General features: G+C 40.0%; 1 pseudogene across 1 annotated transcript; it reads left to right on the forward strand.

Moving 5' to 3' along the window:
- The first annotated feature begins 800 nt into the window (after nt 1–800).
- Nucleotides 801–16,779, forward strand: LOC309834284 (dual specificity protein phosphatase 18-like; annotated as a pseudogene). Its single transcript has 2 exons — nt 801–861; nt 16,147–16,779. The product of its transcript is annotated as a dual specificity protein phosphatase 18-like (transcript).
- Nucleotides 16,780–23,149: the final 6,370 nt, after the last annotated feature.

Consider the following 23,149-nt stretch of genomic DNA (forward strand, 5'->3'; position numbering starts at 1 on the left):
TGTTTAGTTTTCACCAACTATTTTCATTTCTATGAGATTTCCCTGGCTCTGTGCATCAACTGGAGATGGAAAAGATACTTGAATGAAAGAGGCTGTTGAAAATTAGATGGTAAATTTCAACAGACAATTCTTTTGTGGAAAACAGAAAGAACAGGATGATATTCTCTAAAATGTTTGAAATGCCTTAGCTGGTAGCATTATCTTAACCATGACTAGAAAAATAAATCAACTTTATTCTAACCCTCCCCACACCACTTCTGAATAGGAATGTGCTTAGTGCTTGCCTCTGAAGGAGGTAAGTCTCCACTGGTCCCTGTGGTTGGCTGGATAACGGTCCCCAAGCACATCCAGGTTTTAATCTCTGGAACATGGAGCAAAAGGGATTTTGCAGATGTGTTTAAGGATTTTGAGATGGAAGATTATGGACCTAAAAGTCCACAGGTGTCTTTATAAGAGGAAGGCAGAGGGAGATTTTATGATAGAGGAGGAAGTGATGTGAAAACAGAGCAGAGATTTGACACTGAGGCAGAAGATGATGTGGTGATGGAAGCAGAGAAAGATGTGAAGATACTACTATGCTGCCTTCGAAGATGGAGAAAGGGGTCATGACCCAAGAAATGCAGCTCTAGAAGCTGGAAAAGGAAAGAATGGATTCTTACATAGAGCCTCTGGAGGGAGCGAGGCCCTGCTTAAGAACACGTTGAAACCGATTTTGGATTTCTGTTCTTTTAAGCCACCAAATTTGTGGTAATTTGTTAGGGCAGGCATAGGAATCTAATCTAACTCTTCCTCTTATGAGAATGACTGGGGAAGTGAACTGGAGGGCCTGGCACGTGGGGTATGCATCAGAAGCGCATGAAGGTAAGTATCCTGGTTTGGCTGATTATTTTGCAGGAACAGATTGTACAACTGAATGAGAGGTGTGTTATGGTGGTTCTCACCTTAACCACAGAGGCTGTTGGCAGGTTGCATTTTGTTATTCTGCCTGCTTCTCTGTTCTCCGAATCCCCTGGTTCTGAAAGCAAGATTTAGGGATTAGAGGTACGGATGAGGACTTCACTCTAAGGCTGGTAGAAGCAACATTAGAGTAGGGGTCTGATATCCTGGACTGTGCCCACCTACCAATAAGGAACTTGGGAGAAGATTTTAAACTTTTTGTACCCTGTAAAATGGGTTAAAATGACATACCTTTTGAAGGCTCAAATGAAACGGAAGGGTCTTTTCCAATGTAAGAGAACAGCCCTTCCCCCTAAAGTCCCAAGATGGTGCTGAATGAGGCAGGCACGTGTTGGTGAGCCGCAGTGGCTCAGAGCAGCGTGTTGGAGGCAGAGCGGGCTGAGAAGGTTGTCCACGTTGTGGGGAGGTGGGGGTGGCTCAGCCTGGGGTGTTTGAATGGGTAGAGGCGTGTGATTGCACCAGTGTAGGAGTGGTGAAGTTGGTACTGAGACATTGGTGACATGTAAGGGGATTGATCCGTATATTAAAGTTACTGTCACTCAAATCTGTTAAGGTATAAATATTTTCATTGTCCCAGAAAGTTGCCTTCTGCTCCTTCCTAGTCAATTCCTGTCACCACCCACCAGAGGCAACCAGTGTTCTGATGTTTTCTACCATAAATTAATTTTGCTCATTTTATTAAAAAAATTCATATAAGTTTATAAAATATAAATTATGAGCTCTTTTAGGTCTTCTTTCATTCAGCATACTCCTTTTGGTATTCATCCATTTGTTGCATGTATCACTGTTTTGTTCTTTTTTATTCCATTCCATTGTGTATTATAGTATTCCATTGTGTGATTACACCATAATTTGTTCATCCATTTTTCTGTTGATGGACATTTAGTTTCCTTTTTATCTCATTTGAATGAAGTTGCTAAGGATAAAATTTGAATAACATTCTTGTTTATTTGGGTAGATACTAAAGACTAGAATTGCTGGGTCATAAATAAGAGGTATAGTTTTATAGGAAGCTGCCAGACCATTTTTCTTTTCTTTCTTTTCTTTTCTTTTCTTTTTTTTTGGCCATGCCAGGCAGCTTGTGGGATCTTAGTTCCCCAATCAGGGATCAAATCCGTGCCCCCTGCAGTGGAAGTGCAGAGTCCTAACCACTGGACTGCCAGGGAACTCCCCCCAGACCATTTTTCAAAGTTTGATTTTTCTGGTGACTAATGATGTTGAACATGTTTTCATTGGGTTGTCTTTTATTTTTGTTTGTAAGAAATTTTTTATATACCCAAGATAACAGTTATCTGGTATATGCTCTTGAATCTTTTCTCATATTCTGTGGTTTGCCTATTCATTTTCTTTAATTGTATCTTTAGATGAGTAGAATTTTTAAATTTTGATAAATTCCAAATTTTCAATTATTTTTCTCTTACACTTATTTCTTCCTGTGTCCTGTCTAAGAAATACTGAGCTATCTTCAAGTCACAATGATATTCCATGATTTCTGTTTCTTATGTTTCTTATCCTTGCCAGTCTGCATGCCATTCTCCCTTCCTTCCTTTCTTTTTCTTTTGCCTTATTATCCCTTATTAGGGCCTCCAGCACAATGTTGAATAACAGTGAGTGAGAACATCCTTGCTTGTTCCTGGATTTAGGAAGAAAAGTTTTCCCTCTTTCACTATCAAATATTATGTTAACTGTTGGTTTGTCATAGATTTCCTTATGAGGTTGTGGTAGGTCCCTTTATTCCTAGTTTTCTGAGAATTTTTATTATGAATGAGTACTGACTTTATCAAGTGCTTTTTCTGTGTCTAATAAGATCATATAGCTTTTCTTCTTTATTCTATAAATATTAATTACATTGCTTTTCAAAAGTAGCTGGAAATATATACTGCACAATTCAGTTTACAATTCAATGGTTTTTATTATATTCACAATGTTGTACAAACATTACCACTGTCTAATTCTGGAACATTTTCATCATCCCAAGTAGAAACTCTGTACACATTAGGCAGTCATTCCCCAGTTCTCCTTCCCTCCAAGCCGCTGGCAGCTACTAGTCTACTTTCTGTCTCTATAGATTTGCCTATTCTGAACAGTTCATGTAAATGGAATCATGTAATATGTGATCTTTTGTGTCTGGTTTCTTTAACTTAGCATATTTTAAAGGTTCACTCATGTTGTAGCATGTATTAGTAGTTAATTCCTTTTCATAGTCAAATAATATTCCATTGCATATACCACATTTTCTTTTTAAATCCATTCACTGTTGATGTCTATTTTGAATTGTTTCCACATTTTGGCTATTATAAATGCTTCTCTTGTGAGCATTCATATACAAGCTTTTGTGTGAACTTATGTTTTTATTTCTCTTGGATACCTAGGACTGGAATTGCTGGGTTATATAGTAACTGTATGATCAAGTTTTTGAGGAAATGGCGAACTTTTTCATACTGGCTACACCATTTTACATTCCCACCAGCAATGTTCTTTTGGTGACTGCTCTAGAGTTTGCAGTATAATCTAAGTCCACTTTTTTTTTTTTGGCTTTTGTTTCTGTTTTTTTGGCCACACTATGTGGCTTGTGGGATTTTAACTCCCTGACCAGGGATTGAACCTGGGCCCTTGGCAGTGAGAGCATGGAGTCCTAACCACTGGACCACCAGGGGATCCCCTAAGTCAACTTTCAAATAACATTACTTTTAACATTTCTTGCAAGGCAGTTCTGTTGGCAACAACTTCCCTCAGGTTTTGTTTGTCTGAGAAAGTCCTAATTTCTCTTTTCACTTTTGAAGGATAATTTCAGCAGATACAGAATTCTGTGGATTTTTTTTCTTTCAACACTTTAAATGTTTAATTCCACTCTCTTCTTGCTCGGATAGTTTCTGGAGAGAAGTCTGATGTAATTCATATTCTTTTTTTTTTTTTTTTTTTTTTTGCGGTACGCGGGCCTCTCACTGTTGTGGCCTCTCCCGTTGCAGAGCACAGGCTTCGGACGCGCAGGCTCAGCGGCCATGGCTCACGCGCCCAGCCGCTCCGCGGCATGTGGGATCTTCCCAGACGGGGGCACGAACCTGTGTCCCCTGCATCAGCAGGCGGACTCTCAACCACTGCGCCACCAGGGAAGCCCTGTAATTCATATTCTTGATTCTCTATAGGTAAGGTGATTTTTTTTCCCCATTTGGTTTCTTTCAAGATTTTCTCCTTGTCTTTCATTTTCCATGGTTTGAATATGATATACTTAAATGTAGATTTTGGGGGTATTAATCCTGCTTGGTGTTCTGTGATTCCTGGATCTGTAGTTTGGTATCTGTCATTAATTTTGGAAAATTCTCAGCCATAGTTAATTCAAATATTTCTTCTGCTCCATCTCTGTTTCTTTTCCTTCTTCCCAGTATGTATATGCTACACCTTTTGTAATTGACCCATAGTTCTTGGACATTCTGTTCCACATTAAAATATTTTTTCTCTTTTCATTTAAGTTTGGGAATTTCTACTGGTATTTCTTTAAGTTCACCGACTCTTTCCTCAGCTGTGTCTAGTCTACTGTTGATACCATGGAAGGCATTCTTAATTTCTGTTACAGTGGTTTTGGTTTCTAGCCTTTTGTTTTAATTCTTTCTTATTCGTCTTTCTAATTACATTACCCATCTGTTCATGCATGTTGTCCACTTTTTCCATTAGAGCCCTTAGCTTATTAATCATAGTTATTTAAAATTTCTGGTCCAATAATTCCAGCATCTCTACCATGTCTGAGTCAGGTTCTGACACCTGCTTTGTCTCTTCAGACTGAGTTTTTTTCTTGCCTTTTAACATGCTTTGTACTTTTTTTTTGAAAGCTTGACATGATGTATTGGGTAATAGGAACTGAGATAAACATAAGTTTAGTGTGAGATTTTATGTTTTATCTGGCTAGGAGTTAGGCTATGTTTAATGTTTCCTATAGCTGTGCATGGCAGAGGTTCAGTTTCCTCTAGCATCCTTGGTTTTGTCTTCCCTATGGTTTTTGGGTTTCCCTAGAAACCCTTTCTTAAATTGAGTCTCTGCCTTGTACCTCCCTCAGTGGTAATCCACTGTTATTATACTGGAGCCTTGTTAATGTGGTAGTAAGGTACAGGGGAGGGAAACCATTCTATAATCTTATGATTAAATCTTAGTATTTTAGTGGGCCTGAGTCCCTGAAGTATGACCATCAGGAAAGTTTCTTAGCTCTTTTTTTTTCTGCTCTTAGGTGAGACAGGAAGGCTAGAGGGGACCGGAGCTGTCTAACTGCCCTTCTGATAGGTCAGATCAGGTTCTGGTAAAATAGCTTTCCTTGAGGGCTACCCTTTGTTATGGAGAACAGAATGCTCCAGGATTATTTCAAAATGGTTACTTCTTCCCCCTCCCTTCACTCCCTGCCCCTACCCACCTGGGAGCAGAGGCTATTTTTCTCAAGTCTTCACTGGGAAAACCTGGTGGGGTGCCTACATGTAAAACTCACAGCAGTGTAGGAGTCCCCCCTAAGACTGTATCTTTAGAGTTCTTTTTTTAACTCTCAAGCGAGTTCATACTCAGTCTCCAGCAATTTCAATTACTGTTTAAGTGTTCCTTTCACTTTTTAACTTTATAGCTCCAGTGGATTTTGATTGTGGTGAACTGTGATCCTCTGTTTTCACATGTCTTGCCAGTTTTCAGGGCAGTGATCTGCCCTGTGACCTCAGTTCTCTGATGGATCCTAGAAGAGATGTTGATTTTTAATTCATTCAGTTTTTTTTCTTTTAGAAGAACTGGAGAGATGACTTTCAAGCTCTTTATATATTGGAGCTAAAATCAGAAATTCAGTCCATTGATTTTTGAAAGTCAAATCAACTTTGTATTCCTGGGAAAAAATATCACTTGGTCATGGTTTATTATTATTATTTTTTAGTATTTCTGGATTCAGTTTACTAGTATTTTGCTCAGGACTTTTGTGGTCATGATGCGTATTAGTCTGTAGCTTTCTTGTAAATGTTCTTTACAGGTTTTTGTAATCAAAACTTGGGGTACATTTCTTCCTGCCCTATTTCCTAAAAGGGTTTATGTAAGATTGGTATTATTTTTTAATGTCTGGTACAACTCACCTATGGAGTTCTTTATTCCTCTATTACCTCTTTCTGGCCTTCTTTGGGTGAATTCATATTTTATTATTATATTTTATTTCATGTATTGACTTTTAGCTATACATTTTTGAATATTTTATGGGGTGCTCTATCCCAGAGTTTACAATGTGATCTAAGTTATTGCAGTCTACCTTTAAATAATATTTTCCTACCTTATGAAGAGTATAAGAACCTTAAAAGCCTCCCCCCACCCATTTGTTTTTGTTGTCTTATATTTAACTTCCAGATATGTGATAATTTTCATAATACTTTGTTGATATTTTTAAAAGCAATTTATTTAAAAAAATTAAAAATACACACATATACACACACACTTGGCTGTGGCCTTTACGTTTTCCTTCAGATTTAAGGTTATATCTGGTTATAATTTCTTTTTAACCTGAAAGAACTTTTAGCACTTCTTGTAGTACAGAAGACTAATTCTTGCTGCTGTAATCACTCCAAAAATGTCTTTATTTCACCTTCTTTTTTTTTTTTGGTACGCGGGCCTCTCACTGTTTTGGCCTCTCCCGTTGCAGAGCACAGTCTCTGGACGCACAGGCTCAGCGGCCATGGCTCACAGGCCTAGCCGCTCTGCGGCATGTGGGATCCTCCTGGACCGGGGCACAACCCCGTGTCCCCTGCATTGACAGGCAGACTCTCAACCACTGTGCCACCAGGGAAGCCGCACCTTCTTTTTAAAGGATATTTTCTCCTGATGTAGAATTCTAGGCTGGGTGTTTTTGTTGATATGTCACTTTAAAGATGTTGTTGCGTTGCCGTATATTCTTCCTTGTTTCAGGTAACATGTTGGTTGTTATTTATATGGATTTTACCCTGTATATAATGTCTTCTTCTCCTCCTCTTCCTCCTCTTACCTCCCTTATCATCCTTCCTCCCCTTCCTCTTCTTCTTCTTCTTCTTCCTCCCTTCTGCTTAAAAGCAGAAAATCTAATTTTAAAAGTTACTACTTATCTTTGTCTTTTATTGTGTTTGAAAAGGTGTGATGTTTGTGTTTATCCTGCCTTGGGGATCCTGGAGCTTAAAAGTTCTGTAGATTGACACTTTTCATCAATTTTGGAAAGTTTTCAATTATGATCTTTTCAAATATATCTTTAAATGTTATTTTGTCATATATATGAAGCTAGTATATTTTTAGGTCATTTGATATTACAACCAAAGGGAATTGAAACAAAAATTGGTATACAGAGATGGGATGTTGTTTTAATAAACACCTGAAATACATAGCATTATTTTTAGGACTAGTTGATGGTGGGAGTTTGAAAAAATGGTGAAGAAACTATTATAGGAGACTGAAAAAATGGTAACCCATTTGGTGAAATGGTCACTTGTGGTTTCTTGGAAGACAGAAAATGTACTTAAACAAACTTTGGATTTGGGCAAGGAGATCTCCCAGTGAAAATTTGAAAACATCAGCTGCTTCTCTTTAGCTGCATATAAGGTAGTACAAGAAAGGAAGAACTCAAAAGAACTGACCATTTGCAAGCAGAATTTATCGGAAAAATCGAGAGCCCAGGACTTAATGAATTGGAACATAAAATTGTTTCTCTTCTCCAGCTTCTATAGTCAGTAAGAGATTCTCAGAGTAAGGTAAAGTCTGGGCTGGGGTAAAGGTCAAACTTGGGGTGCTGCTAGTAAGTGATGGTCCCAGAGTAAAGTCCAAGTCAAAGAAGGGGCTATATGATTTTTTGTTGACTTCTGAAAGAATCAGGATGAAATCTAATATGTGCTCTCTGTTGCACACAAGTGTTTGTAGGAATCTTAAGGTCAAGGTCCACAACAGTCTGATACAGCAGTTCTTTCAAAGTCTAGGGATAGTGAGACAAACAGAACAATTGTTCTCAAAGAATGGCTTTGGGCACAGGGAGTAAAATGAATGAAATACACTGGAAACCAACAAAATTTTTGAGAAGACTGTACGGGCAGAAGTGCCATCTGCCTGGTCTAGTAGGGAATGAGCAGTATAAAATGTTAAAAGCCTTCTGAGCCCTTAATGTTTTGTATCCAGAAAGCAGGCTAAAATTTTTTCTCAAAGTACATATTTTCTATTGAGCTCTTTAGAAGTGACCAAAGAGGATGATGGAAAGGAAGGACATCCTAGAAAGTGAAGCTAAGATCCATGAATAAAGTGAACTGGGGAGTTACTTTTGGGAAATATAACCAGGGTCAAATCAAGGACTATTTACGACTCCTAAAGTGGAGGGACCTGGAAACATTTTCCCAGCAGACTTTCAGACTTGCTACATACCAGTAACTGTTATTTGCCTTTCATTTTCCTCCTCCTTGAGTTGGAATGTTTATTGTGATTATCCTGTCCTTGTTCCACCATTGTATGCTGTGTGTTTTTGAGGCAGCTATATTGCCTTCTTCATTCATAGGTTTCTGGATCAGGAGGACTTGCATGATCATCTATTATAAGTTATTCAAACCTGATGTTGTGTTAGATAAAACTTTTGGGGGTCTTGGGATGGTGGACCCCCACCATCCCAGGTGGGGGATAGGAGGAGCATGAATAATTCTTGCCTAATGGTGGATTTGTGGTAGATTAAATAGTGACTCCAATCCTTCACTCCTCTTTGTCATGTAAATTTGCAGTACCCTTCTGCTCTGACTCTGGGCTTTGTCATGTGACTTTCTTTGACAATAAATGTGGTTGAAATGCCAGAGTGCCACTTCTGAGCTTAGCCCTTTAAAGATTTTGCTTAATGCACTTTCACTCTTATTTCTGCCATTACCATGAGAAGGTCATGCCCAGGTTAGTTCAGTGGTCCCATGAGAAGGATGAAGTCACATGGTGCAGAGCCAACCTAAAAACACATGTATGAGTGAGTGGTCCAGCCAAGATCAGCTATGTTTAGCCTAGATCAGCAGAACCCCTCAGAAGTGTGAAAAATATTTGCTGTATGTCATTAAGACTTTGTAGCTGATTGACATACAGCAATTTTGTAGCAATAGCCAGCCAATAAAAGAAGTTTCCTGAAAGATTATAGCAGTCTTTTTGTAAATTCTGAGAAACTAACCAATTGTAATTCTCCAGGCATATAATATAATATAATTACATATATATGTGTGTATATATATATATAATTACATATATACATACATATATGTGTGTGTGTGTGTGTGTGTATGTGTGTGTGTATATAAAATATATCATCTAGTGTAACTCACTTTATAGACAATAAAACAGTACAGTGACCTGTAAAGACTGGTAAGGGACAACCAAACTACTTATGCACTTGGAAGTATGTTTAGGCAGTGGTTTGGATTTGAACATAGCTGCTTTCCCCCTGGTTATCCAGGCTATGGATGCAACATAGATTTGTAGTAGTTTTTTTTTTTTTTCTTTACTGAATTTAACTCTTTTATTATTTTCATGGACACTGGATAGTGTTTTCTTTCTAAACTGTTCAACAACCCATTATCTGGGGTGTTGTCTGCTTACTAGGTCAGATCAGAAATGTTGTTGTACTCAGTTTGCTCATGGTATGGAACATGAGGTGCTCTGACTGGTCCCACCTCACCTATTCAGTCAGATAAGATGTCCTGAGAACTGTTGACCTTCTGGCGTGGGTCCACTGTCCTGGTCTCCTTCTGCCATCTTTGTCAAAGATCAGGTTAAGGATATGCATTGTAGTTTTCTAGGTCCTTTATAAGGGTGGCTTCCAAACTCTCTGAGCAGAGGCAAATGACTAAGCTGTGTATAAAACAAGAATCACAAATATTAACAAAATAGGTAGTTTTTCTTTTCCCAACAAATTCTGTTTTATTTTCTGCCTAGAATATAATATTAAGGAATCACTGGGTCTTACCCACGCTGGTTTTTCACCCATTAGCTGGTGACTTCTCTTTCCTTGAATAATTTATACATCAGAATATTGGGGACCACATTCATGGTTCACTCATGGTTAAGCTTCATAGGCATGACCTCAAGATTATTACCTTGGTGGCCAATTGACCTGCGCCCTCTTTTTAAACCAAGATGATGTGAAATGCCAACACTACATGAAAACATTTACTTTCTTATTTGGGCAGAGAGACAGGCTTAAATTTTTTCATGAATAGAATAATTACAGGGCAGCAAACATGCAAAAATTCATGTGATATTAGATAGAATAAGATGTAAGATTGAAGAATTCCTCATGTTTTTGTTTCCTCCATTTCCCGTAACTTGTGAGAATAGACCATCCTAAACCACTGGCATCATCATCTCCTACTGAGTGTTTTTCATGTCTAGTTGTTCCCAGATGAAGGAAGCCTCATCATACAGCAATGGTCATGGCCTCAGTAGGCTGAAACAGATTGTCCAAAGGCTCCCAGAAACATTGCTGCTCCATGGTATCATTATAATCCAATTTAGTTTAACAAGCATTTCTTTTTCACTGTTTGAGTCCAATACTTGGCTGGTGTAGGATGAACGATAGTAGCCATGACATAATTTAATAGTCAGGAATAATGTTTAATGGTGTTATAAAGGAAGTATCTTTTTTTTTTTTGCACACTTAGGGAATTTGTTTTCAGTTGGAATCCAATTGGAATGTGACTGCCTGCTAAAGTACAGACATGCCAAAGAACACGAGAGAGTGGTGTTGAATTTAAAGAACTGCAGCCTCAGAGAGACAAACATATGCCATTCCTATACTAGTAAATAAAGTGAGCAGGTCACATTTAAAGGTAATGATAAAGGAAGAAAAACTATTTGTAAAGATTCTAAAGAGAACTTTATGTATTTGTAGTTTCAAAGACTCAGAAGAACTACTGGGAACCTGAAATAAGAAAATGGCCTCCCCACATCTAAAATCATTGGAAAAGACTAGGGAAACACAGAGAATGATAAGTAGGATAATGAGAACATGGGGACAAAAAATGCTTGGACTGGACCTGAGCAGACACACAGGTCACATAGATCATTATTGGATCCATAATGAGGAGGCACTTGAAACTGATGTTGTCATTGTCATCATCATCATCATCATCATCACATTGACTTATTCAGTACTTACTGTGACTCAGGCTCTGTGTTAAGTGATTTAGGTGTTTGTTTACAAAATTTTCCAAAGAACTCTATGAGATAGGTCTTCTTATGTTGATGTTATAGATAAGGACCTGGAGAGGTTAACTACTTTGCCCAAGATTACATAACTGGTATGTAGTGGAGCCATTACTCAACTAAATTGTTCTGCTTTGAGATCTTAATCATCATAGTACATGGACTTACCCATTAAATACTGTATACGTGATTTCCATTTCACCATTTGGACTTATCCTTCCCCAAAAATCTTTTGTCATCTTCTGTTTCAGAGTTAAATATGCCATCCAGATATATTTATGTATAGATACCCGTAACGAATGGACACTTTCTACCCATTGCCCTAAGAATTCTGGTAACCAGAGTTGATACAAACAGCATTTTTTATAGAATGGTCTGTTTGTAAGTCTTAGTTCTTTCTGGACATGCTGCTATTATAGTCTTTACTGCAATAATTTGAAGCCTTTTTCCATTCACAAAAGAAACTATTAAGGCAAGCATGTAAAATCAACCACAAAGGCATCTCTTCTGTTGAAGTAGTAGAAAATGTCTTTTAAGATGAGAATACATTGAAAACCTTCAGCACTTTCTTTTTACTGTTTCTTTTTTACCTGGTTTGAATCATCATTACAGTGTTCCGGGTTCTCTGGAAAGAACTGCCTTGTGTTAAACCATCTTGAGAGCAGGGTTCTTCAGAAATGACAGCCTGCCAGACTGTTCTGTTCTGTGTAGAATGCTGTTGCTAGCTTTCTTATCATCATTTTCTTTTAGAGATTTCTTTCCTCCTCTGAATAAAAAACAGTGAATTCTTTCTATTGGTTTTGCTGGCATGATTGTATTTTGAGTATGGGTTTGAATGTGTCATTTAAATACCATTTTATTAGAGTGACTATGTTTGGGTCTTCATGTTGGAACTAGCGGTGCCTGTCTGATAATCTAGGTCTTCTTGTTATTCCCCTCCCCCTTCTTTTTATGTAATCCTGCATATTTTGGGCAAAAAGCATCAAAAATATTCTTTTCACAGCATATTTTCCCTTTTGAATTTTGCCTTCCACTGAAGGCAAAATTTGTAAAAATGATGAAGTTGGCTTTTTCTTTCTTTTTAAACTTTGTTCAACTTTTTTCACCTAGAATTCATCTTGTAGAAACATCTAGGTATCACTGCTTTTCCCTCAGGTAACATTCAGAGTAGTCTTCATTATCTTGAGGGATAAGGAAGAGAAATAAAAAGGGATATGTATATCAGTGGAATTTGAGATCATTATGAACAATTGTTACCTCTGGGTGAAGTTTATTGTAGCTTTCCCAAAAACAGGAGTTAAGTTTGTCCCATTTAACACCAACGAATCTATAATATTCTATACTGCTTTACATGCAGAGGTATATATGTACATGAATTTTATTTTTATATTTTATTAAAAAATATTTACTTATTTGGCTGGACTGGGTCTTAGTTGCGGCACACGGGATCTTTAGTTGTGGCACACGGGATCTTTCGTTGTGGCATGTGGGCTCTTAGTTGCTGCACGCAGGATCTATTTCCCTGACCAGGTATCGAACCTGGGCCCCCTGCACTGGGAGTACAGAGTCTTAACCACTGGACCACCAGGGAAGTCCCAAATTTTTTTTTTGGAGTATACTTTTGATAATTTGTTCATAGCATCTGCTCTTTTCCCAGAGTTGTTTTTCTCTCTAGAAGACAGTTCTGCCCACCTAAGGGCCATCTGGTAATAGTAGGAGTATTATTTGAGGAAAAACTTATTGTGCTGCTCTAGCCAAAATCACGTAACTTTGAGAATTTGACAAAATTCGAGACATTTGTCAAAAGGATACAGAAACTTTACTGAGACAAAGTCCTTATAGATATTTCATACAAATTGTGACTTAGGACTGCTATGCCATCAGTTACCAAGGCAGCTACTTTCCCCATCTCTCCCTCTCACTCTTTCTTGGACCACACGCTCTCAGGTGCCCCTTTCTTTATGTTGCTCCAATCTCTTTTTCTGCGGATTGTTATCATCTATTTGCACATCTGTCTCCACCAAAATGGTGCGCTAAGTCAGAGTCACATGTCCCTTTAGTTCAATTACATTCTACCCACTGAGTACAGTTGTATACCTCTTAGTTTAGATTCTTGAGAAAGTATTTTAATTGGGTGCTGGCTAGACAATGAATTGCCTGGTCTTGAATCCTGTGTCTAGTATTGATCCAATCAATCATAGTGATCCTACAATGGGTAACATGTATACTTCAGACTGCTTCAGGGTTGAGAACAGGGCAGGCACATTTACAGACTATAAGAGGTAATAGGAGCTGTGACTGGCTCAGGAGTTAAGTGGTTTTGAGAAAACCTATTTTTTTTTAGTAGACAAAGTCACCCTTCTTGTTTTTTTGGGTTTTTTTTTGTTTTAATATTTTATTTTATTTATTTGGCTGTGCTGTGTCTTAGTTGCGGCAGTTGGGGTCTTGGTTGCAGCATGTGGACTCTCAGTTGCGGCATGCATGTGGGATCTAGTTCCCTGACCAGGGATGGAACCTGGGCCCCCTGCATTGGGGGCATGGAGTCTTAACCACTAGACCACCAGGGAAGTCCCTCCCTTCTTGTTTAATTTATAAATAAAATCAGCAGTGGGTATTAAGAAAAATACCTCATCATGTCTTTAATCTACTTTGACTCACTGGCATTTTAGGCCCTTTCAGTTTTATTAAAAGCCATTGTCAAGGACCCCAATTGCTTTCTCCCAATTGTATTCTTGGCTTTCTTTCTGCCTGGCTCCTGGCTCTAACCTTTTCTCTCATATAGATACCACTGCAATCCCTTTGGCTAGAAGGCAGATCTGCTGGCTTTTCTGGACCCTTGGCATTTCCCAGCATTGCCCTTGACTCTTTCCTCTTCTAGTGCCTTAGGGAGGTTATCCTGCTTTAACTAAGGGTTTTAGACCCAAACTCTAGTATTAGATTATTTGGTGAGTATTTGGATCTCCTTGGAGGTGTTGTTTGAATGTTTAGATTACTTATGTGATTCTTCAATTTCTTTCTAAGAAGACTAGATTTACTGGCAGAGAAATTAGTTTCTTATAACTTTTTTGGTTATGTCTCAAAAATAGATATATTATTTTCCAAAACATGGATGACAACTAAATTAACATTTAGGCAGGATGCAAATAGGACTATTACGGTGAGAAATCTAGGTCAGCAAGAGTCATCTTGTTGGAAGGGCATCCTAACCAAGAGGACAATTTTCAGGCTAAAGATATTAGTTAATTGCACTCGTGAATTTCTTACGTTCAAATTTCTGACATTTTATCTTGGCTATACTTGAGGCCTGTATTAGACTTTTATTTGAGGTGCAGAGAACTCACTCTCTTCAAAATTATACTGCAGGCTTCTTGATAAATTCACCATTGGTCTTTCTATCCAATGAGGATTTAGTAATAAATCTGAGTCTCTTGATGGCAATATCAAAGCACAGACGCTCTTCCTCTCCTGCATGAGATCTATGCCCTGACACAGGATGTTGTGTCACATCCTAATCCCAGGACACTGAGCTGTTTCTTGGTTTGTACAGCAGCCTGAATACATCACTTTATCAGCCTTCAGAGTCAGAGTTATGATCTTAATTGCTTATGGAAGTTTCAGCATTCAGCCATCGTGCACAAAATGACTTAAACTGGAGTCAGAGGGCAAAGTTTGGGGACTGATGTGAGCAATGATGAGGTATCCTCTACATTCCTCAAGTTGTCTTTTTCTACCTGTGCTCAAGGAACTTGCTAGAACATGGTGAGTATGAGGATAAATACATAGTTAAGCTGGTGAGCCATTTGGCCTCTTGGGAGCTCCATTTCCTCAGTAAAATTAAACTGTTGGGTGGGATTGGCAGTTCCTAGTACAGTCAGTGGATTGGTTGCTTGAGTGTGCTGTGATTGGTTGCAAAATGTGTCATAGGTTTTTTGTTACAGATTACATTGAAAATAATGAGGTTTGGGAAATACTTTTTTAAAAAAAAGAGTGAATTCAAGGCTGTTTCTATAAGATTGTCCCTCTCGTTTTCTTGCGTTAAGGTACACTTTCATGAGTAAAAGACTACAGAGGTGTATTGGTTTCCCAGGGCTGCTGTAACAAAATATCACAAACTGGGTGGCTTAAAACAACAGAAATTTATTCTCTCACAGTTTTGGAGGCCAGAAGTCCAAAATCAAGGTGTTGGCAGGGTCAGTGTCCCTCCAGAGCCTCTAAGCTACAGTCAGGTGAATCATGAATCCTAAATAACTGTCAGTAACAGCAACAGCCAGTGGGGAACTCTCCAGGTACTTGAGAAAAAGTAGCCAATATGAGTATTTGCTTTTATGGAGACACAGATGTGTCTTGGAAAATCAGTAAAATACTCTAGGTGGTTGAGGACATTATTTTCTCGTGCTTCTGGATTGTTTTTTGAGAGTCTTTCATTTGGCTTTTGGGGCCCAGCTCTCAGAGCTGTTTAGATGACCTTACTGAGATGACCCAGGTAACCGGTGTCTGTCCCATCCTAAAGTTTTCCAGAGAGGGCTTTTTTCTTAAAGATCCATTCCAATGCTAAGCACTCCCATTCTCAATAGTTTTTGTTCTGGATTTAATATCTAATACAGGAGACTAAATGGGGTTTCTTCTCTTTGTGCTTAGAAGAGATAGTAAACTGCATTCCAAACTCCTTCAGAAATTTGGAGGAATCACCTAATTATTTATAATGCTCAACAAAATTCAATGCAGACTTCTCGACAGGGGTAGCCGTGAGGCCTGTTGCGATCGTGGATGGGTAACCAGGTGGGCCGGGGCCCAAACAGTGCCGGGTCAGGGAGGCAGAGGCCGGGCTTTCTCCGAAGACCAGGCAGGGCCCGTTCAGGCCTGCCATGGAAACCAGAGCAGCGCCGGACCAGCGGGAATTGTGGCTCCCACGTCGCGACCTGTCTTTTCTCTCCCGGACCCTTTCCCCAAGATTTCTTGGTGTGGCTGCTCCCTAAAGGAGCCCACCTGCCGACGGTTGAGAGTTTTCAGTGGACTCAGCCCAGGAGAAAGATGCAGCCCTTGCTCCTTGCTGGCCGCCGTCCCTCCGCCTTGGTGACCGCACCCGGGGTGCCCTCCTGGTTCGGTTCCTGCAGCCCTCGGCCAGCGGCCTCTCACAGAACACCAGCAGCCTGTACACCAGCAACGGTGTGGCCGCCAGCAACAAGCTCAGGCTGTCCTGCAACCAGATCACCGCGGTCATCAACGTCTCGGTGGAGGTAGAGAACACCTTATACCAGGACACCCAGTAGCTGCAGGTGCTTGTGGCTGATGCACCCATCTCGTGCCTCTGCGACTTCCTGGGCCCCATTGCTGAGGGCACCCACGATCCAGAGATGAAGCAGGGCCGCCCTCTGCTGTGCAGAGTCGCCGTTTCTGCCCCAGCGCTCGTCCGCCCTCAGCTCTGCTGCCTCGCGAAGGACCAGGCCTGGCCCTGCCAGACACCCATGGCGGGACTAGGCCGCGCCTGCACTCATCCTGCCCAACAACGGTTTTTGGGAGCAGTTTGTCCACTAGGAGTTCCAGCTGTTTGGCAAGAACACTGCACACACCGTCAACTCCCCGATGGACGTAATCCCTAACATCTATGAGAAAGAGGTTGGTTTGATGGCAGCCAAACGGTGAGCCATCCTGGCGAGCCCCTGCCCCAGGGGTCAGAGGTGCGGGTCTGCAGTTGATCCTACACCAAGATCTGAACTTGAACATTCTACTTTAGTTGATACAGAAAATCTGATGATGGCTCTTATAAGGCCAAGAAAAAAGGGAGGGTGACTGCAGTTTTTAACCTTATAATCCGTAACTTTGAAGAATAAAACTCCCTAAATATAAGATGGTGAAAATAAGTTTCCTACCCTGTGAGTGCCAGGGCACGACTACTGGGGCCAGGCCAGGGAGGAGGTGAGGCAGGTGGTGCCCATTCAGATGGACCTGCCAGCAGTGCTCAGTGCAAGTGGCAGGCCTGGAGTCTAATAGCCCTCCCCCCGTCCCACTTCTCAGGAGTAAGTCAGCCAGAATCCCACTTCATTCTTTGGAGTGCAGAGCCAGGGCCTTAGGCATCATGGCTCCTGTACCTCTCACAGTAAGTGCCAATTTGCTAGATAAGTGATCAAGTGGTGCTCTGGGAGCCCTGGGAGCCTCAGGCCAACCTTCCGCCGACCTTCAACTATAGCAGTCTAACTCTGGGTTTATAGATTGGACTGAAGCATAAGATAGTTTTTGAAGAAAGCATTTCATTACATAAAATTAAAAAATAATTTTTGAGTGCTGTTCCAGATGGCAAGGTGTCAAGGTGCCTGTGGTGACTTCCCAGCAGCCTTTGATGAAAGGTGGCATTAGTCCCTTTCTCTGGGGGTGAGTGCTGAGAGAGCAGGCTTGATGTCAGGCCTCAAGGTTTTCCCTTGGCTTGGAAGGTTGGAGGTGTGGACTGGGACCTGGTGCTGTCATCACGTGACCTGTAGCTTCTCAGAGGTTCGGTTTCCTTATCAGTCTCCACAGTGACAGCCCTTCTCTCCCAGAGTTGTGAGGATTAAAGGACTGCTAGCAGTGTGACTGGCACAGGGTACTTGCTTAGAGTAAAGGGCGGCTCTTAGTATTAATGCTACTCTCAGGCCCTGCTGGTCCTTGGTCCGTGCCTTCATCCTCATAACAGCATTTCCCCCATCTATGCCCAGCCCTTTATTGTGTGCAAAGTGATGTTCCCCAAAATCATCCATCCTGTGGGGGGAGGGGGTAGTTTAAGTTCCTTTCAGACGGTATGTCAGGGCAAGCCTAGATTTAGCAGCCTTTTCAGAATCCCATTGTATATCCAAAGGTTGTGAAGCAAGGAGCATGATTCCAGCTATTCCTCAAACATCTTGTTTAGAATCATTGACCATTTAAACCAGTGCTTCAGTCTGGCTAACCACCAAGCTGTACGGGGGAACTTGCCCAAGGGACAATAGAGTCGGCCCTACCACTAGGCCCTGGAATGTGGGATTGTTTAAACTCCTCAGGTACCTAACCATGTGGCTTGGGACCAACTATTCTAAATGAAAGTTCTGCAGACAATATATGAAATAAAGCAAAGCACAACTGCTCTGACTGATGCAGAGCTGTGGGTCTGGAGCCCAGTGGAGGCTGAACGTTCCTTCTCTTCAAATGTGCCCCTACCTCACAAAGAAGTGCCCAGGGATGAAACTGGGGAGAGAGATGAATGAAAAATCACTGCTCTGGACTGATCTTGTTTTACAGATGGAAAAACAGTCCCACAGAATATCAGGGCTGATGTGGCAGAGCCCCCCAAAGCAGCCTCTCTGGCAGAAACTCAGATGGAAAATGTAAAGTACTTTTTAAGAGAAATTTATTTGGATATATAACAAAATCTTAGTTTCGTTTGAAAAAATTCCAAGTTAACATACCATAAAATTAAAATTTTTTTTGATGTACAAGTTCTAAGGGTTTGACACATGTAAGGTTTTATATAACCATCACCAATCAGAACACAGAGCACTTCCCTTACTCCTAAATATTCTCTCATGCTTCCGCTCTGTAGTCAAGCCCTCACACCACCCCAACCTCTGGCAAACAGTGATCTGTTTTCCATCCCTGTGGAGTTGCCTTTTCTAAGGTGTCACATAAATGTAGTCATGCATGATTTGACCTCTGGAGGCTGGCTTCTTTCCCTGGGCATGGTGTCTTGGAGATTCATCCATGATGTTGCTTTTTGGTGGTGTTCCATGGTATGGATATACCGGTTTGTTTTACATTCACCAGGTGAAAGATATGGGTTTTTTCCATTTTTCCGGTGATTGTGAATAAAGCTTCTATGAACATTTATGTAAAAAAAATTCAGTGCATATCAGCATTTATTTGCAACAGATATATGGCCGGTCATTTCTAAATGGAAGTAAGAATGCTGAAAAAAATTTTGAGAATAGTATATTAGGCGCCAGTATCACAATTTCTAATCTGTAGTAGCTAGGTCTGATATCCCATTAATAGGGCTGGATTCATGGGCATGTGACTTATACAGTCTCACAAGACCCGTGTGTAGAAGGGCTCTCACTTGGTTTAATGCTCTGCTGGAACTATCTTGAGATTTTGCACTGGGCCCCACAAATTATGTAGTCAGATTAATAATCATAATCAATGGTAAAATTTCAAATCTCCTACTCTTTTCAAGGTCTCTTGGATGTTCACATCTCACAGTTTTGTTGTCTCATCACTTTTGTGATGACATAAATATTTTCAAGGTGCATAGTTGATAGTTTGTAAACACTAGCAAACTTTTTATTTGGGCCAGTTCAGGGATAAGATGACAAAGATGTTCTGTGAAACTTGGAGTTGGCCAGGCTTTTAACTTGCTGTGACCTAAGGAAATATTTTAGTTTGATCTACTTTTTCTTTTTTCTTTGGTATACATTGGCACCTCAGGCATTAGCTGGAAGTGAATTAAATGGCCCAGAAGCTGTAATTCTGCAGCTAGCAAGATATTAGAATAGAATTGATTATCTGGAGGTGTTTGCATATGGAAGCAGCCCTCCTACCTATTCATTTCCATTTTAACCTAAGAGGTATGTGGGAAGCTTGTTAACACCCTTAGAGGGTTTGGTCCCTCTGCCTGTGTGACGTCTGAACCAGGCATGAATACTTAAAATCCATAAAAGAGAAATCATAAATAAAAGCAAAGTTTGACAGAGGAGAAAAATGCTTCCAAAAATATTAGAAACTCCATCTTTAGGTAGTATCAAATAAAAAACAAATCCAGACTTAGGTAAGGAGGGACTTTATTTGAAAAGACTATTGCAGTTGAGAGAGGGGGGGTGACTATTACAGTAAGAGGAAAGGAACTACTGCAACAGAAGACTCTGACCATAATAATATCTACAAATGTTGCCAAGGCCAGGCAGAAAGGGGTTTCTTTTAAAGGGAGGAGTAAACAAGTTTAGAAAGATCTGAGTGTGGGGAGTGGAGGGAGCAGGGGATTGATTGGTCAGTTCAGCAGAAAATGTCTTTTTTTCTGTGGTCAGCTGATTCTCAGGAGAGGCTGTTAAGGGGTTTTGTTCTGTGTCCCAGTGCTTGCTTAAGCTCAAGGGTGGCCCACAGTTCAGGGTCCTGGGGGAAGGAGAGAAGCCTGATGAAAGTTTGGTCAAGTCACATTAGTGTCCAGATTGTTCAGTGGGGACAAACAGTTCAACCAATATTTTATAAGACAAAGAATGGAAATTTCAAGGGTCTGTGTCTGGCCTTGTCATAGATAAACAGTGGGGTCATCCGTGGGTTTTATTGGGTTGGCCAAAAGGTTTCTTCAGGTTTTTCTGTAACATCTTATATATAAGTTACATGTGAAAGGATGATTCTTTGCAATAAGTTGTTTTCTGAAATACGAAAGGATGTATTGATCATCCCTGTTTTCTAGGAATACAGGACTCAGGTAAAGTTCTACATTTTCAGCAGCTAATGCAGTTCACTCCATATTTTACATTAGACTTCAGCTCTAATCCTGTGCTCTATTTGAGAGGCTGTCTCAGATATTTTTGTTTTGTTTTATATTACCCCTTAATTAAAAAAAATGCCTCTGGAATTACTTGGTAGAATTAAAAATTTTGCATGGGGCAGGACTTGTACCTTCTATTGCTGTCACAAACAATCTGTGTTGTCCTTCAACACAAGTTCCTAATACTACCTGCAAGATTTAAGATGTCACCAAAATATTTTTGTAATTGGAAACTGCTATAATTCAGAATTTGCAATAACCTCACAGTGCTCTGAAACTTGGATAAAGCTCCTTTCTAAAGCCAGCACAGAGTCAACCTTCCTTTCTTTCCTCTTTTCAGTTTTTTTCCTTTCCCTTCTCTCCCTCTAACTAATATCATTTTTTATGTTGGGAAGCACTATAGATGAATTATATTCTCTATAAAGGGTTACTATATCCAGACTTCCCAATTTCAATTAACACTAAAATGATATAGAGCATAACTTACTATTGCTTGATTCAGAAAGCAACTTAAGGAACTTTTTGTGTCATTAGAACTATAATCATGAACTATTGATTGCTATTGAGAGAACACGGTCTTAGGGCCAGACACACAGACCTATATTTGACTGTCAGTCCTCCCACTTATTGCCTATATAAATCCTTGAGAATGTCACTAAAACTTTCTGAGTGCTTTTCCACGTCTGCAAAATGCAGGCAATAAGATGTGCTAATGGCATAGTTGTGAGGATTAAACAGAATGAATTTGCATGTGCAAAAGAACGCCAAGACACTGAGCACATGTGAGTAGCCTTCTGTAATTTACTGAATGCTAGTACTTGCAGCAAACTAGACCAGTCACTCTAGGGTCCAACTTTTGAGGAGCTTACAATCTGATTGGGCAATCATATAGATGTAAGATGTGTAAATGCATATCAATTGACATTTTCAGAAAACTCACCTAGGACTTTGCAAACTTTTATTACCGTTTGAAATTTATCTTGTAATTCGATCCTGGTGCTCAATCACAATTTAGTTTTAGATGGCTCCTTTTATCACCATCCCTCTGCCTTCTGCGTTGGGCACATGGCCCCCTTGGCATCAAAGTTTTACTGATGGAAAAACTATGCCCCTCCCCGCCTTGCACTATATTAGTAGTCATTTCTGCGGTTTCGTTGTGTGCAAGGTGTGGATCTGGACAGGAATCTTTGTCTTCCAGACCTGTCGTTCTCTCTCTCTACCTGCTGGTTTGCATCTCAGTTGCCCAGCACAGACCAGTTTCACTATGAAGTGGCTGCCAAACACCAAGTCAGCCAAAGAAAACTCCCTGCCTCCCTCCCTCCACGAGTAGGAAATTATGGGTAAAAGAAGAGAAGCATCCATAAAGAAATAAATTGTGTAGCAGAGATCGACGGTTACAAACTTCTTTTGGTGTCTGCCAATAGGGCTGACCATAATTAATCTTTTACACGTTTCGGAGAAACAATCAGAGGCTCATGGATTTTAAAAATGGAGCACAGAGAGAGTCATGGACATATACACACTAACAAACGTAGTAAGGTAGATAGCTAGTTGGAAGCAGCCGCATGGCACAGGGATATTGGCTTGGTGCTTTGTGACAGCCTGGAGGGGTGGGATAGGGAGGGTGGGAGGGAGGGAGACGCAAGAGGGAAGAGATATGGGAACATATGTGTATGTATAACTGATTCACTTTGTTATAAAGCAGAAACTAACACACCATTGTAAAGCAATTATACCCCAATAAAGATGTTAAAAAAAAAAAATGGAGCACAGAATTACCAACAGGAAGTCTATATAATATAGTTGATGTACAGTGAGCAGGTCACAGATAGTTGTGAATAATTAATTTGGTTGGGTACAACCTAACCAAATTAAACCCCCGCACTTTTTAAAACTTCTAATTTGAAATAATTGTAGATTCACAGGAATTTGCAAAAATAATATAGAAAGAGGTCTCATGTATCCTTCACCCAGTTCCTTAAGGGCAACCATAGTATAATATTACAACCAGGCAAATGTCATTTGTAGAATCTACTGAGGTTACACAAATTTTACCAATTGTGTGTGTGTGTGTGTGTGTATAGTTCTATGCAATTTCATCACATTTGTAGATTTGTGTAGTCACCACCACAGTTAGGATATAGAACTGTTCCATCAGTCTTGCCTACAGTCCCTTTATAGCCATACCTATCCCCTGTCCCCATTCCTAAACCCAATCTGTTCTCCATCTGCATAATTTTGTTATTTTAAAATTAAATGACAAAATGGAATCATACAGTACCTTTTGAGGCTGGCTTATTTTACTTAGCATGCCTTTGAGGTCCATCCAAGTTGTTGCCTGCAACAATGGTTTGCCCTTTTTTTATTTTTTAATTGCTGAGTGGTATTCCATGGTATTTATATACAAGTTTGTTTAGTCACTAATCCGTTTCTATTTTTTGGCTATCAAAAAAAGCTACTGTCATGTTTAATTTTGTGTGTCAATTTGGCTAGGTTATGGTACGCGGTTGGATTCCATAT

Source organism: Grampus griseus (genome assembly GCF_964374135.1).
Source record: "Grampus griseus genome assembly, chromosome: 16".
NCBI classification, from domain to species: domain Eukaryota; kingdom Metazoa; phylum Chordata; class Mammalia; order Artiodactyla; family Delphinidae; genus Grampus; species Grampus griseus.